This window comes from Scyliorhinus torazame, chromosome 6, assembly GCF_047496885.1.
Source record: "Scyliorhinus torazame isolate Kashiwa2021f chromosome 6, sScyTor2.1, whole genome shotgun sequence".
In the NCBI taxonomy this organism is placed as follows: Eukaryota; Metazoa; Chordata; class Chondrichthyes; order Carcharhiniformes; family Scyliorhinidae; genus Scyliorhinus; species Scyliorhinus torazame.
Genome location: NC_092712.1, coordinates 306,761,278 through 306,779,025, shown reverse-complemented (window position 1 = coordinate 306,779,025; position 17,748 = coordinate 306,761,278).

The window sequence follows — 17,748 nt, the reverse complement described above, 5'->3', positions numbered from 1 at the left end:
TACTGTAAGTGTGGGATGGGGGAGGGGCTGAAGAGTGTTGTTGATGTGCTGACTCCCTTCTTTATGTTCTAATTCAGTTGTGATATTGTTGTGGGCTATATTGTCCTTGGCGACAATTATTTACAAATTACCTTGTGTAATTCTAAAGGAAAATTAGTTAGAAAAGTGACAGTTCCACCATCAGATGGCTTCATGTGTCTACTCCTGCTCAGTCTTCACCAAAATTTAAGTCATCTAGAAATATACAAATATACATAACTGCATTTGATTTGAGTTTGGTTGCAGACCAGCAAGCTGGGGGAATCACCTATCAGCAGCTCTGAATTAAGCAGCGACATTAGAAATATATATCCAGTTCTGGATATTGGTTGCATTTAGCTTTGCATTGTTATGGGCCATGCTTTAGAGAACCCCAAAGTGTATCATGGAGTTCACCTGACCCACAACTTTTCATAGATTGTGGTATGGGGAGCACACGGCCCACTCTACAGGCGTGGTACAGCAGAAATGGAAAAGTATTTTTTAAAGCAAAACAATGTTTATTCTATGAACTCAAGTTAACCTTTTTAAAACATAGTGAACATCTTAGCAACCATTAATTCAAATACAACCCCTAAAGAATACAATACTAAATAATCCTTTTAACATCCATAAGACTTAAAATACCTTTTACCAGAAGCACATCAGGTTAAAATCACTACTGTTATTAGTTTTAAATCACCAGGACTGAGTTACAGTCTTTAGATTACAGAGAGAGACTCTAATATACCTTCTGGCTGTGACTGCAGCTATCCAGCTCTGCAAACAAAACTAAAACACACCCTGCAGCAAACAGCCTAAAACGAAAGTAAAAAGCTGACAGACAGCCCAGCTCCACCCACACTCTGACATCACTGATAAACACCCATTTCTGAAAGGTACATTTCTTAAGCACCCATTTCTTAAAGGTATTCTCACTACAGATATTTATATACATACCCATTTATAAACACCCATTTCTTAAAGGTACTCTCAAATTACACCTCCCCGCAAGAAAAAAAATAAACAATCAACTTCAAGATGGTTTCATTTTTCACCTTTTCACTATCCTTTAAGAAATGCACACAGTAAATATACTTTTTAGTTTCAAACAAAACACGCAAACAGGTACAATAATATAGTCCATTTTTGTTCTTCCTCCAACTGAAATCCTTCCTGATTGACAGTCTCTTTGAACAAGAAGGTCTCTGCACGATCCGTCCATTTCTCTACGCCTCGGCATTTCGCTTTAAAGTCAGATACTTTAGTTCAATCTGATCACAGAGTCCCTTGTAATTCTCCAACACGAGCATTGGTTATCACAGCTTTCAAGCAGTCAAATGCCCGTTGACACTCTGCTGTCCACTGGAATTTGTTACGCTTCTTGAGCAAGTCCATCAGTGGAGCAATCACACTTTTAAACCTTTGCACAAAAGTGCGATCAAATCCACTCATGCCAAGAAATCGCATTATTCCCTTCGTCTTGACGGTATCGGAAACTCCTCAATCACTGTTGGTTTCACATCCCGCGTGGCCATTCGACCCTGACCAATAGTATGGCCAAGGAAAGTGACTTGGGCTTTTCCAAATTCACTTTTGGCTAGGTTTATCACCAAACCCGCCTCCTGAAGTCGATCGAATAACTCCCATCAGATGTTTTAAATGTTCTTTCCATGTCTGGCTGAAAATTACCGCACAATTGGGTAATCCTGAAACGACTTTGTTAGTTAACCGTTGAAATGTGGCTGGGGTGTTTTTTTATGCCAAATGGCATAACTTTGAATTGGTATGTACCATCTGGAGTCACAAAAGCTGAAATCTCCTTCGCCCTTTCGGATAAAGGTACCTGCCAGTAACCTTGGAAATAAAAGCGGAATGTCCCACTTTTGCAACGCAATCCTCCAAACGTGGGATAGGATAAGAGTTTGTTCTTGTAACTGCATTAACCTTTTTATAGTCTACACACAACCGTTGGGTACCATCTGGTTTAGGTACCATCACTATGGGTGAGCTCCATTGGCTGCAACCCACTTCAATTATGCCATTTTTAAGCATACTCTCAATCTCTTTGTTAACCTGTGCCAATTTTAACGGGTTAAGTCTATATGGATGTTGTTTGATTGGAACAGCATTTCCCACATCGACATCATGTATAGCCATTTTAGTACTTCCCAATTTATCTCTACAAACTTGCCCACCTGATATCAATAACTCTTTCAGGTCAGTTCGTTTTTCCTCTGGAAGGTAACTCAACAATTTATCCCAATTTTTAAGAACATCCTCTTTTTCCAATTTAATTTGAGGTATGTCAATTCACAGTCATCTGGATTTGGTTCGTCACTTTGAGTTAGAATCATTACAACCTCCTTTTTCTCTCTCCTTTCAAAGTACCTTTTAAGCATATTCACATGACACACTCGGTGAGTCTTCCTTCTATCTGGTATTTTTAACCACATAATTCACCTCACTTAATTTCCTTTCAATCTTAGAAGGTCCACAAAACCTAGCTTTTAAAGTTCACCTACCACTGGTAACAATACTAAAACTTTATCTCCAATGGTAAAACTATGAACTTTGGATTTCTTGTCTGCTACCCGTTTCATCACATTTTGTGCAACTTTTAAATTTTGCCTAGCCAATTTACCTGCTCTTTTAATCGTTCCCTAAAAGTTGACACGTAATCCAATAATTTCCGATTTCTCACTCACCAATTTTTCCTTAATCAATTTAAGTGGTCCTCTTACCTCATGACCAAAAATTAGTGCAAAAGGACTAAATCTGGTTGACTCAGTAGGTGCATCCCTAATTGCAAACAGTACGAATGGAATTCCTTTATCCCAATCCTCTGGATAATCTTGACAATAAGGCCTCAACATTGTCTTTAATGTCTGATGCCACCTTTCTAATGCTCCCTGCGATTCTGGATGGTACGCAGTTGATTTAAATTGTTTTATTCCTAAGTTATCCATAACTTCCTTGAATAACCTTGAGGTAAAATTTGATCTTTGATCCGATTGTATTTCTGTGGGTAGTCCATATCTAGTAAAGAATTTAAGTAACTCCTCCACAATCTTTTTAGCTGTAATATTACATACTGGAATGGCCTCTGGAAACCTAGTAGACACATCCATTATACTCAAAAGATATTGATTCCCACTTTTCGTTTTAGGAAGTGGTCCTACGCAATCAATTAGGACCCTTGTAAAAGGTTCCTCAAATGCTGGAATGAGTATTAAGGGTGCTGGTTTTATCACTGTTTGAGGTTTCCCTATCACTTGACATGTTTGACAAAATTTAACTGCATCTTTATGTAGTCCAGGCCAATAAAAATGTTTTTGGATTTTAGCTCGAGTTTTCCTTGATGACCTCCCACTGGTACCTCACGTGCAACTCGCAACACCTCCTTTCTATACCCTACCGGCAATACTACTTGATGAACTTATGCCCACTTTTCATCCGCCTGCATATGTAAAGGTCTCCATTTTCTCATCAAGACATCACTTTTATGGTAATAACACTCTGGTATACACTCAGATTCCTCTTCCGTGTATGCTTTCTGATACATCTGTTTTATTTCTATATCTTTCTGCTGTAACTCCACCAATTATCCTGAACTAAAAATATCCGCCTCATCCTCCACCTGTTCTTGTTCTTTTTCAACCATCTGATCAAAAATCGTTTCTGATAATTGCACTTCAACGTCATCTTCACTCTTTGACTTCTCCTCTTGTCTTAACCTGTGACTTTGCGACCTTGTTACTACACAATCCGGAAAAATTCCAGGATATTCGTCCTTCAACACTTCAGTTGTCTGATTGTCCACTGGCATATCAACCACAGTAGGCATCACTCCCACCTGCGATCCAGCTATATCATTACCCAAGATAAACTGTATTCCTGGACAAGATAGTTTCTCTATTACTCCTACTACCATTTCACCACTCTTCACTGGACTTTCCAATCTTACCTTATATAATTGAACACTACTCCTCTCACCCTGAATTCCACATATTACCACCTTTTCAGGCAACATTCTACCCAAACGACATAACTCCTCATCTCTTACCATTAAAGATTGACTAGCTCCCGTATCTCTTAAAATTGTGACTTCTTTACCTACTCCTGATACACATGAGTAAACTTTACCCACACAAGTAAATTCTTTCAAGACATCTGGCACCTTATCAATCACCTCTTGATCAGGCTGTACAATCTTTTGCATCTCCTTCGCTTCACTTGGCCTTTCCTTTACCACTTTAACAAACCCCACTGTTTTACCACATCAGCCTTCCCAGTGCTTTTCTTCAACCACCAACACTGTGACTTTACATGGCCTAGTTTATTACAGTGAAAACATCTGAAACTTTATTTCTTTTCCACCCTCCTGGATTTCTTTTTTAGTCTAAGGTACACTCTCCTTATTATCTCCCATCAGATCAGCTTTACTTTTACCACTTGAGTATTTCTCATGTCCCCAGTTTCTATCCCTCACAGGCTGGAACTGATGTCGGAAACCAAGCTTTGATTTATGAATTAATTCATAATCATCTGCCATTTCTGCTGCTAATCTCACAGTTTTAACCCTCTGCTCTTCCACATGAGTTCTCACTACATCAGGAATTGAATTTTTAAACTCCTCCAAAAGTATAATTTCTCTGAGCTTCATATGTTTGGTCTATTTTCAAAGCCGTTATCCACCTATCAATCTGTTTGATTCTTTCAAACTCCATGTATGTTTGACCAAATTCTTTCCTTAAATTTCTAAACCTTTGTAGGCTTCAGGCACCAGTTCATATGCACCTAAGATGGATTTTTTTCACCTCATATGTCCCAGATACCTCCTCCGGTAGTGATGCAAACACTTCACTAGCCCTACCTATCAGCTTTGTTTGAATCAGTAATACCCACATGCCCTGTGGCCATTTCATTTGTTTAGCCACCTTCTCAAATGAAATGAAAAATGTTTCAACTTCCTTCTCGTCAAACCTTGGCAATGCTTGGACATATTTAAATAGATCCCCACCAAGCCTTCGACTATGATGCACTTTCGCACTATTCTCATCACTATCATCTAACTATGTTTCCTTTACGTCTGCCAATTTTAATTGACAGTCATGTTTCATGGCCATTTTCCGAAGTTCAAACTCTCGTTATCTTTTTCCCTGATCTGTATCTCCCTTTCTCTTTGTTCTGCTAGGGCTATTCTTTATTTTCTTCTTTTTTCTCTTTCTTTTTCCTCCCTCTCCCTTTCGTATTCAAGCTGCTTTATTTCTTCCTCATGTTCCATTTGTTGTGACTGAATTTTTGCCATTTCCAATGAGTCAGACTGTATCTCAAACAACTTTAAATGCTTAGCCACCGCCATAATTACCTCATCTTTTCGCATTTTGTCAGGTAATCATAGAATTTACAGTGCAGAAGGAGGCCATTCGGCCCATCGAGTCTGCACCGGCTCTTGGTTTATTCTATGAACTCAAGTTAACCTTTTTAAAACATAGTGAACATCTTAGCAACCATGAATTCAAATACAACCCCTAAAGAATACAACACTAAGTAATCCTTTAAGCTTTCCTTTTAACATCCATAAGACTTAAAACACCTTTTACCAGAAGCACATCAGGTTAAAATCACTACTGTTATTAGTTTTAAATCACCAGGATCGATTTACAGTCTTTAGATTACAGCGAGAGACTAATAGACCTTCTGGCTGTGACTGTAGCTATCCAGCTCTGAAAACAAAACTAAAATACACCCTGCAGCAAACAATCTAAAACGAAAGTAAAAAGCTGACAGACAGCCCAGCTCCACCCACACTCTTACATCACTGATAAACACCCATTTCTGAAAGGTACATTTCTTAAGCACCCATTTCTTGAAGCTACTCTCACTACAGATATTTATGTACATACCCATTTATAAACACCCATTTCTTAAAGGTACTCTCACATGACAGCATTTCCTGCAACGTTTTATGCTGTATCATAGTCGAGTACGGTGTTTTTCAAACTTATTCCCGGAACCCACTTTTACCAACCAGCTGACCTTCATGACCCACGCCGTCCGAACCTTTCAACTGGTCATTTTCTCTTGCCTCTAATGTGACAGTTGAGCCTGCGTGGTCCTCACAATCTCACTTGCTTTGTCATTTAATGTTACATTTCTGCTAAGGACTTCAGCTGATGATTTAAGTTCTCGCTGCATCCTTTGAAAAAAATCAAGAGGCTTGTATTCAAACTCACCATGCTTAGACTTCAAATGCCTTAAGTTTTGAGGCATTTGAACTTTAATTTGCCAGTACTTCCCTGCATATAATATACATAGACTTTGCATCCAGTTTGCATTGGCGCAATTAACAAAGAAATCATCTTTACACTTCCAGATTTCAGTTTTTGCTTTCTCCAAAATGATCCACCTTCAGTTTTTCACAGTCCTGTTGCCTTGCTTCCTCGCAGCTAGAAAATGGAGGAATTTCTCCTCTGAGATTTCGCACCAATAGCACAGACGTACAGGGGTGTGACTTTCTCTACCGCCACTTCTGGCCGGAAGCTGCACCATTCCATTTAATAGCCGGTTGCGACGAGATTCTCAATTTAAAAGCCAGTCGCGGCCATTGGGCGCTTCTGCAATCGGGAAACCCGCACCGACACTCACCCACGACCCACCCGCGGGTTGCGACCTCATATGTCCCACTGCTCTAGTATATTGTCCTTACACTTGTATGTAGGTCAAATGTATGATTATTACCATGCCGAGGCCCTTGTCAGGTTTTTGCTGTAAATTTAGCTGGACTGAGGGATAGTATCTAACTAGTGCATTGAGACATATGCTAGCTCTGACGTTCTGTAATGGTAGTCGTGCTGTAATAGTAGCCCTTAATGACAATCAACAGAGTGCCGACAAGCAACACTCTGGGAGGGATCTATTAGAGATTCGGGTATAATTGTGTTTGGCAGGGATTGCGTACAAAGAACAATACAGCACAGGAACAGGCCCTTCGGCCCTCCAAGCCTGTGCCGATCACGTGTCCTATCTAGACCAACCTCCTGTATCCTTCTATACCATGTCTGTTCAGGTGCTTATTCAGATAAGTCTTCAAGGTCGCTAACATATCTGCCTCAACCACCTCACTTGGCAGTGCTTTCCAGGCCACCACCACCCTCTGTGTAAAAAAAGCTTCCCCGCACATTTCCACTGAACCTTTCCCTGCTCATCCTGAACTTGTGCCCCCTTGTAATCGTCATTTCCGCCCTGGGAAAAAGGCTCCAACTGTTCACCCGATCTATACCCCTCATAATTTCAGTTTAGAGTTTCTTGCCCTGTTCACAGATACCATAAATTCCCAATCGAGAGCTTGGTCCTGGAGAGGAAGCCAGATTAGAGCAGGTTTGTGCTTTGAAGCAGATCAAAACGTGTGCTGGTGGACGGTGAGCTCCATTCCTTCGCTGTTTATCACAAAACCTGGGCTTTCCATTACCCATTATAATGCTTGCATGTATTATTCTACTAAAAGGTAGCTGCATGCATTGTGTTTCCCTTTCAGAATCACAATCTATAATGGCTGTTCCTTGCTCAAGCCAGTTCCAGGCTGATTTGGCCTTAGCCAAAACACAAGTCAGTTGGGAATGTTTGTGTGGAATGAAGTCACCCTAATCTGCAATTGTTGCTGGTAATGCAAATAATTGGCTGTTGGCATGACCTAATTACAGCCTGAATCCTCTGCTGGGTTCTATTTCAAGCACCACTCAGATTAGCGATTTTGAAAAAATATCAATCAATGCAGTGGCACACTTATTAATTGTAATACAAATGTAACCACCGAGAGCCATTATGCAGGAACAGGAGTGGTTTTGGCTCCTAACCTACACCAGGATGTCACACTTTACTAACTCTTGAATTTGTATGTGTGGATGAAGTGCTAACTTGGCAGCAGTAAACATGCAAGATGACATTACATGAACACCAGAGGGCCGACATGCTAACAGTCATATTCAGTGATGTTCATAAATTCACATACGATTGCAGTGGAAACTAATCAGTACTGTATCTATATCTTGTTAAGCGATAAGGTTAGAAGTCTATTGTGACTGTATAATAGCTTCAGGGGTAAGAAAATGAAGCTGCCATCTCTAAAGACAAGTAATACATAGAGAGAATTTGAAAAATTCTGAATTTAATGAGCCATGTAAGTAGCTGCAAGAGAATTAGGTGAAGTGGCATGTTACTAAATACATGGAAGTATCATCTCTGTTATGGAACTTTTATACTTTGCCACATTGTGGCAAACTGAAGGACAAATCTGACCTATACAAGAAATCCAGGTATGACCTCCGCAAAGCCATCCGAGATGCCAAGAGAGAATATCAGACCAAGCTAGAGTCACAGACAGACACTCGGCGATTGTGGCAAGGACTAAACAACAAAACGGACAACAAAGCAAAGCCGAGCAGTATCTCCAGCAGCAGCGCACCCCTCCCAATTAACTCAATGCATTCTATGCTCGGTTCGAGCAGGTAACCAACAATCCGCTGTCGAGTGCCCCAGCAGCCCATGACTCATCCATACCCACCATCACAGCTTCCGAAGTCAGATCGACCTTCCTGAAAGTGAACCCTCGGAAGGCGATGGGCCCGGACGGGACCCCTGGTCGTGCACTCAGCCTGCGCGGACTAGCTGGCAGAGGTGTTCGCAGACATCTTTAACCTGTCCCTACTCCACTCCTAGGTCCCCACCTGCTTCAAGACGACCACCATCATACCGGTGCCAAAGAAGAACCAGGCAACGTACCTCAATGACTCCTGTCCGGTGGCCCTGACTTCAGTCGTAATGAAGTGCTTCGAGAGGTTGATCATGAAGCACTTCGAGAGGTTGATCATGAAGCGCATCACCTCCATACTCCCAGAATGCCTTGATCCACTGCAATTCGCATACCGTCGCAACCGGTCCACAGCAGACACCATTTCCCTGGCTCTACACTCATCCCAAGAGCATCTCAACAACAAGGACTCCTACATCAGACTCCTATTTATTGACTACAGCTCCGCCTTCAACACAATAATCCCAGCCAAGCTCCTATCAAAGCTCCAAAACCTAGGACTTGGCTCCCCACTCTGCAACTGGATCCTCGATTTTCTGACCAACAGACCACAATCAGGAAGAATGAACAAAAACACCTCCTCCACAATAGTCCTCAATATCGGGGCCCCATAAGACTGCACACTTAGCTCCCTACTCTACTCCCTGTACACACACGACTGCGTGGCAAAATTTGGTTCCAACTCCATCTACAAGTTTGCTGACGATACGACCATAGTGGGCCGGATCTCGAATAACGACGAGTCAGAATACAGGAGGGAGATTGAGAACCTAGTGGAGTGGTGCAGCGACAACAATCTCTCCCTCAATGCCAGGCAGCATAATCAAAGACCCCTCCCACCCGGCTTACTCACTCTTCCATTGGGCAGGAGATACAGAAGTCTGAGAACACGCATGAACAGACTCAAAAACAGCTTCCTCCCCGCTGTTACCAGACACCTAAATGACCCTCTTATGGACTGACCTCATTAACACTACACCCTGTATGCTTCATCCGATGCCGGCGCTGATGTAGTTACATTGTATACCTTGTGTTGCCCTATTATGTATTTTCTTTTCGTCCCTTTTCTTCCCATGTACTTAATGATCTGTTGAGTTGCTCGCAGAAAAATACTTTTCACTGTACCTCGGTACACGTGACAATAAACAACTCAAATCCAATCCATTGCTGATTTTTATGGCGACAGTGCATACTGTGCAACATGGTGGAGTTGAATCTCCAAAGATGACCATTCACAACCAGTGACGACTTCAAACATATTTCATTGGCTGTAAAGTTCTTTGAGATGCTCGGTGGTTGTGGAAAGCACGGTAAAAATGCAAGGTACTTTTTTCTATTTAACAACAATGTTTAATAAATTAGGGTGTTCAGAACCGAAAGGGTTAATGTGGGACTGGGAAACAGTACTGCCCATATGATGCAAAGGAAGTCTTATGACAAATAGTGAAAGCTCATGACTTGGTCTGAAAAAACCTTATATCGCTGTGCTCAGGGTGAACATAAACTATTTATTGTACAACATATGCCTCTGAACCTCTTTTTCAGCAACCACAACAATTAAATAATTGGTCTTCACAACCTTCCAGCCACAGATCCAATTGAATCAGTATATGCAGCAATAATTTGCAGCAATAATGGCAGCTTCTTCAGTTACATCCATTATAATAATAATCTTTATTGTCACAAGTCATTGCCTAAAATAATACTGGAATGAAATTACTATGAAAATCCCCTAGTCGCCACATTCCAGCGCCTGTCCGGGTACACAGAGGGAGAATTCAGAATGTCTAATTCACCTTACAGTTGAGTTGAGAAGTATAGCAAACAGACCTGAAAGATCCTAGATGCTGTAGCCACTTAAAATGGCCAACTCCCGATTCAAAATGGCGAACAGCAAAGGCTGATGGGAAAGTCAGCCAACAGGACAAAAATGAGCAGCTGCAGGTTGGCTGTGTATTTACCTCTGGAAAGGCCAGACAAGATCGATACCAGCAACCATCAGCATAACAAAACACCAGCCATCTGCATACTGATAAGCAATCCCCGGGAACAATAAGCAACATTTAGACACACAAAGCAAAACCAGACTCTTCGGCGCCAGCAGAAGCCTACACAATGGGAGGTGAACGACCACCTCAAGACTGCCCATCGATCAGGGATCCGCTCCAGCATTGGAGAAAATCGAACCAAGTGATTGGGACAAAGTCCAATCACTTGGGACCAGTTACAGGGTCCGCCCCGAAAGGCAGGAGCCCCTGGGTACTATAAGAATTGAGCCCCAAATAAACAGATTTAAAAAAAAAAGAATTGAGCCCCAAGTTCAAGTCGCTCTCTTCTTCTTCGGCTCACTTCGAGCTCTCTTCACTGCTCTCTTCACTCTTCAGCAGCCGATCGAACCTGTAAGTCTTACTTCAACGCTCACTATGAGATAGGCACTCCTAGCTATCGATCTGTACCAACTTCGAATCCCGCAGGCTCAGAACCCGAACGAAAGGCCATTTGTTTCCCTGACCTGGTGGGCCAGTTCCAAGTTAAGTATAGGCCTGTTAGTTGTAAGAAGTAGCTTAGACGTAGAATTTATGCATGAGTAGTGATTACGGTGTATAATAAAGGCAAGGTTAGCAACAATGCCCCAACTATGCACAAGCTGACATTTTCATTAAAAGCATTGCACTGTCTTATGCATGTGAGGTTGAATTTTTGCTAAGATTCTCCCACTTGTTCACTAAGTTTGGCTGTAGAACCATGAAACCTCTTTATTCTGGTTTTGCACAGCTCCATAACTGAAGTTTGACAAAGAGGAGAAATGCTGGAATATTCACTTCCCCATGGTATCTTCCCCTCCTTTAAAATAATACAGCAACTAGCAAATTTTCCATAGTCATCTTGTACAAAACACCATGTGCAGGTTTAGTGGCTGATAGATAGCATGGAGAGTGGGTGACTAACCTTATAAAAATAACTTGAAGACATCCACTGGAGGTAGGAGCAGTGCTCCGAAAGCTAGTGTTTGAAACAAACCTGTTGGACTTTAACCTGGTGTTGTAAGACTTCTTACTGTAACTTGAAGACACAATCAGCACTTGGTGTTGGGAAACGTTTGCCAACCATCAGTTTCAGTGACACACTTCCGTTTCAGGAAGCTTCAGGGCAGTATCAGAACTGCAAGGTACAAACAAAACAGACTTTTCATTGCCTTTGTGATATTTCAACAACGGCGATGGTGAAGGTTAGCTACAGGATCGTAGCATGATCAGTCATTTGGTCAAGTGTGCCTATGCTGACTCTTTTATAGAATTATTTTATTAATCCTGCTTCCCCTGCTATTGCTTCATAATCCTGTAATTCTTTTCTTTTGTGTATTTATCCAATTCTCTTTCAAAAGTTACTATTGAAGTTGCTGCCACCGCCCTATCAGACAGTGCATTCCAGTTCATAAGCGTTCCTGTGCCACCTCCTTCTTTTGATAATACCTCGGGTAACTGGAAAGTTTTACCTTACTTGCTCTATCAAAACCAGTCATGATTCTGAACAGTTTTATCCCATCGTCAGATCGAAGGAGAGCAACACAAGCTTCTCCACATTCTTTACATAAGGCAACAGGAGATGGTGCAAAGCACCAGCGATAGGCAATCTAAGCTAGTGAGCGGGCTGCATGAGTGGCCTTCATCTCAGTGGGCCGCAAGATTGAAATTTGGCTTGTTCATTATGACCTTTGAATAAGATTGAATACATTTTTAAAAAATATATATTTTATTCAAATTTTTTCGGTCAAACAAGAACAGTACAGGATTTTCCACTTTTTACAACTTTAAAACAATATAAATAATAATGACCGTTTTTTAACAAATAAATAATATATTAACTAAACGGCAACTGCCAACAACAAAATAATAACTCTCCAAAACAATGAAGTCCCACACGGCAGTATAAATAGCTAATATACAAACAACTATAGGAAACCCCTGAGGGCCCGCGTGGGTGGGCCCTCGTGGGCCCTCCCCCCCTCCCCCCTCCAACTCCCTGAGTGTCTGCATTATCTCGGGCATCCCCTCCACTGGGTCCGCGACATACAACAAATCATCCGCGTATAATGACACCTGGTGCTCTTCTCCTCCCCTAAGTACTCCCCTCCACTTCCTAGAGCCCCTCAGCGCTATGGCCAGTGGCTCAATTGCCAACGCAAACAGTATCGGGGACAGGGGACACCCCTGTCTTGTCCCTCTATATAGACGGAAGTAGTCAGATCTCTGCCTGTTTGTGATCACACTTGCCACCGGGACCCTATATAAAAGCTGAACCCACCCAATAAACCCCTCTCCAAATCCAAATCTCCTCAACACTTCCCACAGGTAATCCCACTCCACTCTATCAAATGCTTTCTCAGCGTCCATCGGCACCACCATCTCCGCCTCTCCCTCCGGCGGGGACATCATCATCACACCTAGCAGCCTCCGTATATTAGCGTTCAACTGTCTCCCCTTAACAAACCCAGTTTGATCCTCGTGAACCACCCCTGGGACATAATCCTCTATCCTCGTCGCCATCACCTTGGCCAAGAGCTTGGCATCTACATTCAGAAGGGAGATAGGCCTGTAAGACTCGCACTGCAGCGGGTCTTTGTCCCTCTTCAGGAGCAACGATATCGTCGCCTCCGACATCGTCGGGGGCAACGTCCCCCTTTCCCTGGCCTCATTAAAGGTTCTCGTCAGAAGCGGGGCTAGTAGGTCCATGTATTTCCTATAAAATTCCACCGGGAACCCATCTGGTCCCAGGGCCTTCCCTGCCTGCATGCTCCCAATCCCTTTTACCACCTCCTCCACCTCAATCTGTGCTCCCAATCCTGTCCTCTCCTGCTCCTCCACCTTCGGGAATTCCAGCTGATCCAGGAAGTGCATCATTCCCTCCTTCCCTTCCGGGGGTTGAGCCTTATACAGCCTCTCATAAAATGCCTTAAACACCCCGTTCACCCTCTCTGCTCCCCGTTCCATCTCACCCTCCTCGTCCCTCACCCCACCTATCTCCCTCGCCGCCCCTCTCTTCCTCAATTGTTGGGCCAGTAATCGGCTCGCCTTCTCTCCGTACTCATACTGTACTCCCTGTGCCTTCCTCCATTGTGCCTCTGCCCTGCCCGTGGTCAGCAAGTCAAATTCCGTACGCAACCTTAGTCTTTCCCTGTACAGTCCCTCATCCGGAGCCTATCCACCCTCAAAATTTCTCTCAACAATCGCTCCCTCTCTTTACTCTCTTGTTTCCCCTTATGGCCTTTATGGAAATCAGTTCCCCTCTGAGCACCGCCTTCAGTGCCTCCCAGACCACTCCCACCTGAACCTTTCCATCATCGTTAATCTCCAGGTATCTTTCGATACATCCCCTCACCCTTACACACACACCCTCATCCGCCAACAGTCCCATATCTAATCTCCAGAGTGGGTGCCGTTCCTTTTCCTCTCCTACTACCAGATCTACCCAATGTGGGGCATGGTCCGAGATGGCTGTGGCCGAATACTCCGTCTCTGTCACCTTCGGGATCAGTGCCCTTCTCAGGACAAAGAAGTCTATCCGAGAATACACCTTGTGAACATGAGAGAAGAAGGAAAACTCCCTACTCCTGGGCCTAGTGAATCTCCAGGGGTCTACTCCTCCCATCTGCTCCATGAAGTCCTTAAGCACCTTGGCTGCTGCCGGCCTCCTCCTGGTCCTAGACCTGGACCGGTCCAGCCCTGGATCCTACACCATGTTGAAATCTCCCCCCATTACCAACTTTCCCGCCTCCAGGTCTGGGATATGCCCCAGCATACGCTTCATGAAGTTTGCATCATCCCAGTTCGGGGCATATACGTTTACCAGAACCACCGCTTCCCCTTGTAATCTGCCACTCACCATCACGTATCTACCCCCACTGTCCGCCACTATGGTCCTCGCCTCAAACATTACCCGTTTCCCCACTAATATAGCCACCCTCTATTTTTCGCATCCAAGCCCGAATGAAATACCTGTCCCACTCATCCTTTACGTAATCTGACCTGATCCACCAGTTTCAGATGCGTCTCCTGTAGCATGACCACATCTGCCTTTAATTTCTTTAGGTGCGCGAGTACCCTTGCCCTCTTAATCGGCCCATTCAGCCCTCTCACATTCCACGTGATCAACCGGGTCGGGGGGCTCTTTACCCCCGCCCCTCGTCGACTAGCCACCCCCTTTTTTAGACCAGCTCCTCACCTGGTTCCCACACTCCCATTTGTCCCCCCGACGGTCCTCCCGTCCCAACCACCCCGCCCCATAACAGCTCCCACTTTCCCTTAGCAACAGCAACCCAGTTAACACCCCCCCCCCCCTCCGCTAGATCCCTTTCTAGCGTAATTGCTCCCCCATGTTACTCCCAGAAGTCAGCAAACTCTGGCTGACCTCGGCTTCCCCCGTTTATCCTTGGCCCCCCATTGTGTAAGGCCCCCTCCTTCCTGCACTCCCTTTCCCACCGCAATTACCATAGCGCGGGAACAAAGCCCGCGTTTCCCACTCGGCCCCGCCCCTAATGGCGCAGCTCCCTCTCTCCTTCCCCCTCTCCTTCCCCACCGGCGCCCACAGTTCACCATACCCCCCCCCCCCAATGAGGGAAATAGAGAAAATTTCCCCCCCCTTCCCCCTTCCCATACAATCCCCCCACTACTTTATTACAGAAACTCTTTCTCTCTCCAGTCTAGTCCAACTTCTCCTCTACAATAAATGTCCACGCCTCTTCTGCCGTCTCGAAGTAGTGATGTTTCCCTTGGTGTGTAACCCACAGTCTCGCTGGCTGCAGCATTCCAAATTTAACTTTCTTTCTATGTAGCACCGCCTTGGCCCGATTGAAACTCGCCCTCCTTCTCGCCACCTCCGCACTCCAATCCTGGTACACGCGGATCACCGCATTCTCTCACCTGCAGCTCAGTGTCTTTTTCGCCCATCTCAGGACCATCTCCCTGTCCTTATAGCGGTGAAACCTCACCACTATGGCTCGAGGTATTTCTCCTGCCTTTGGGCTACGCGCAAGGACTCGATAAGCTACCTCCACTTCCAAGGGGCCCGTCGGGGCCTCCGATCCCATTAACGAGTGAAGCAATGTGCTCACATATGCCCCGACGTCCGCCCCCTCTGCACCTTCGGGAAGACCCAAAACTCTTAAGTTCTTCCTCCTCGAGTTATTCTCCAGGGCTTCCAGCCTCTCTACACACCTTTTATGCAGTGCCTCGTGCGTCTCTGTCTTCACCACCAGGCCCTGTATTTCATCCTCATTCTCGGCAGCCTTTGCCTTCACATCACGAAGCTCCAACTCCTGGGTCTTCTGTGCCTCCTTTAGCCCTTCAATCGCCTGTAGCATCGGGGCCAACACCTCCTTCTTCAGCTCCTCCACACAGCACCGCAGGAACTCTTGCTGTTCCGGGCCCCACACCAAACGGCCTCCTTCCGCCGCCATCTTGCTTCCCTTCCTTGCCGCTGCTCCTGAGGATCCTCTGCAATCCAGCCACTACTCTCTCCTTTCTCCATATATATCCGGGGGGATTCCCTTCTATTTCACCGCACAATGGTTTTAGCCATCAAATATTGCCGTTGGGGCTCCTAATAAGAGCCCAAAAGTCCGTTCCAACGGGAGGTGCCAAAACGTGCGACTCAGCTGGTCATCGCCGTACCCGGAAGTCTTGAGATTGAATACATTTAATACACACTTATATTTCATAAGTTATAGAAAATACTTAATCATTCACATTAATAGAATGGTCATCAACTTCAAATGGTAAAAATAATTATCTACACTTTGGACGCAGAGGGAGTACATGGCTCTCACAGTCAATGTTGTGAGCAATCAGCACACACCGCGCGTCACTTGCCCTGCTTTACGCGCCTATCACTTCAGTCATGGGCAGGAAAAAAACTACATGGATGGAAACCAGTGGAATGTGGCAACCCTGCCACTGGGCAAGTCAATAAAATGTGTCAAGGGTGCTCTTAGAACCCTGATGGGCTGCCTGTCACCCACAGGCTTCAAGTCGCCACCCACTGCTCTAGATCATTACCATGGAGCAAAAAGCGCAGTGCGTCCAATATTGACCCTGGGGAGCTATCGCTGCATATTTCAGGCTATTCTGAAAAACAATCATTCTGCACGACACTCTGTTCTGTCTGAAAGCCAATTTTGCCTCAATGCTGCCACTGTTCCTTTAATCCCCAAATTTGACCACCTTGCAGTAATGCTTCATCCATATTTTGAATTCCTTTTCTCACATGCCTCTCTGATATAATGGTGTGCTGCAGTTTGCATAACAAACACAATCTGTGAATACTCAGAAAGACAGCATGTGGAGAGATACGACTTCCTTTTCAATCATTCTTCAGGGTGTGAACAGAACTAGCAAAGCTGACATTTATTACCCATCCCTCATCGTGGGCCACCTTGAACATATGAAAGCAGTTCCACAGGGGTGTTAAGTAGTGTTTTCCAGGAGTTTGGTTGAATGACAGCAAAGGAATGGGGGTATATGTTGGAGGGGTTGTGTAATGTTTCTGTCCACATGCTATCCTTGTCCTATAGGTACTGGAGGTACTACTGAAGAGGGTTTGGTTGAAGTAGTCTTTACTTCCTTTTTAACCCAGACAGTGGCAATGTTGGTTTCAGTATTACAAAACACTGGTTAATGAATTTCCTGGGACAGGAATGGAAATTATTGAAGTACTCCCTCTTCCCAGGTTAGGAAACGGGAAGAGTTATTAGTACAGAGACCATCAACCCAGTGTCTTCACCGACAAAACTACATAATCTCACTTTCCAGCACTTGCCCCATAGCCTCAAACGTTATGACATTTTAAGTGCTCATCCACATACATTTTAAAAGGTTGAAAGATTGCCCTGTACTACCCTCCCAGACAGTGCATTCCAGACTCCACCACCCTCTAAAATAACTTTCCTCAAATTCCCTCCTGACCCGCACCTTAAACGTTATGCCCCCTTGTTAGTGACCCTTCATCTAAGAGGAACAGTTGCTTCCTATCCATACCCCTCAATCTAATACACCACCCTCAGCCTTTCTGCTTTAAACAACCCAGGCCTATCCAACCTCTCTTCATAGCTCAAATGCTCCATCCTAAGCAGCAGAGAATCC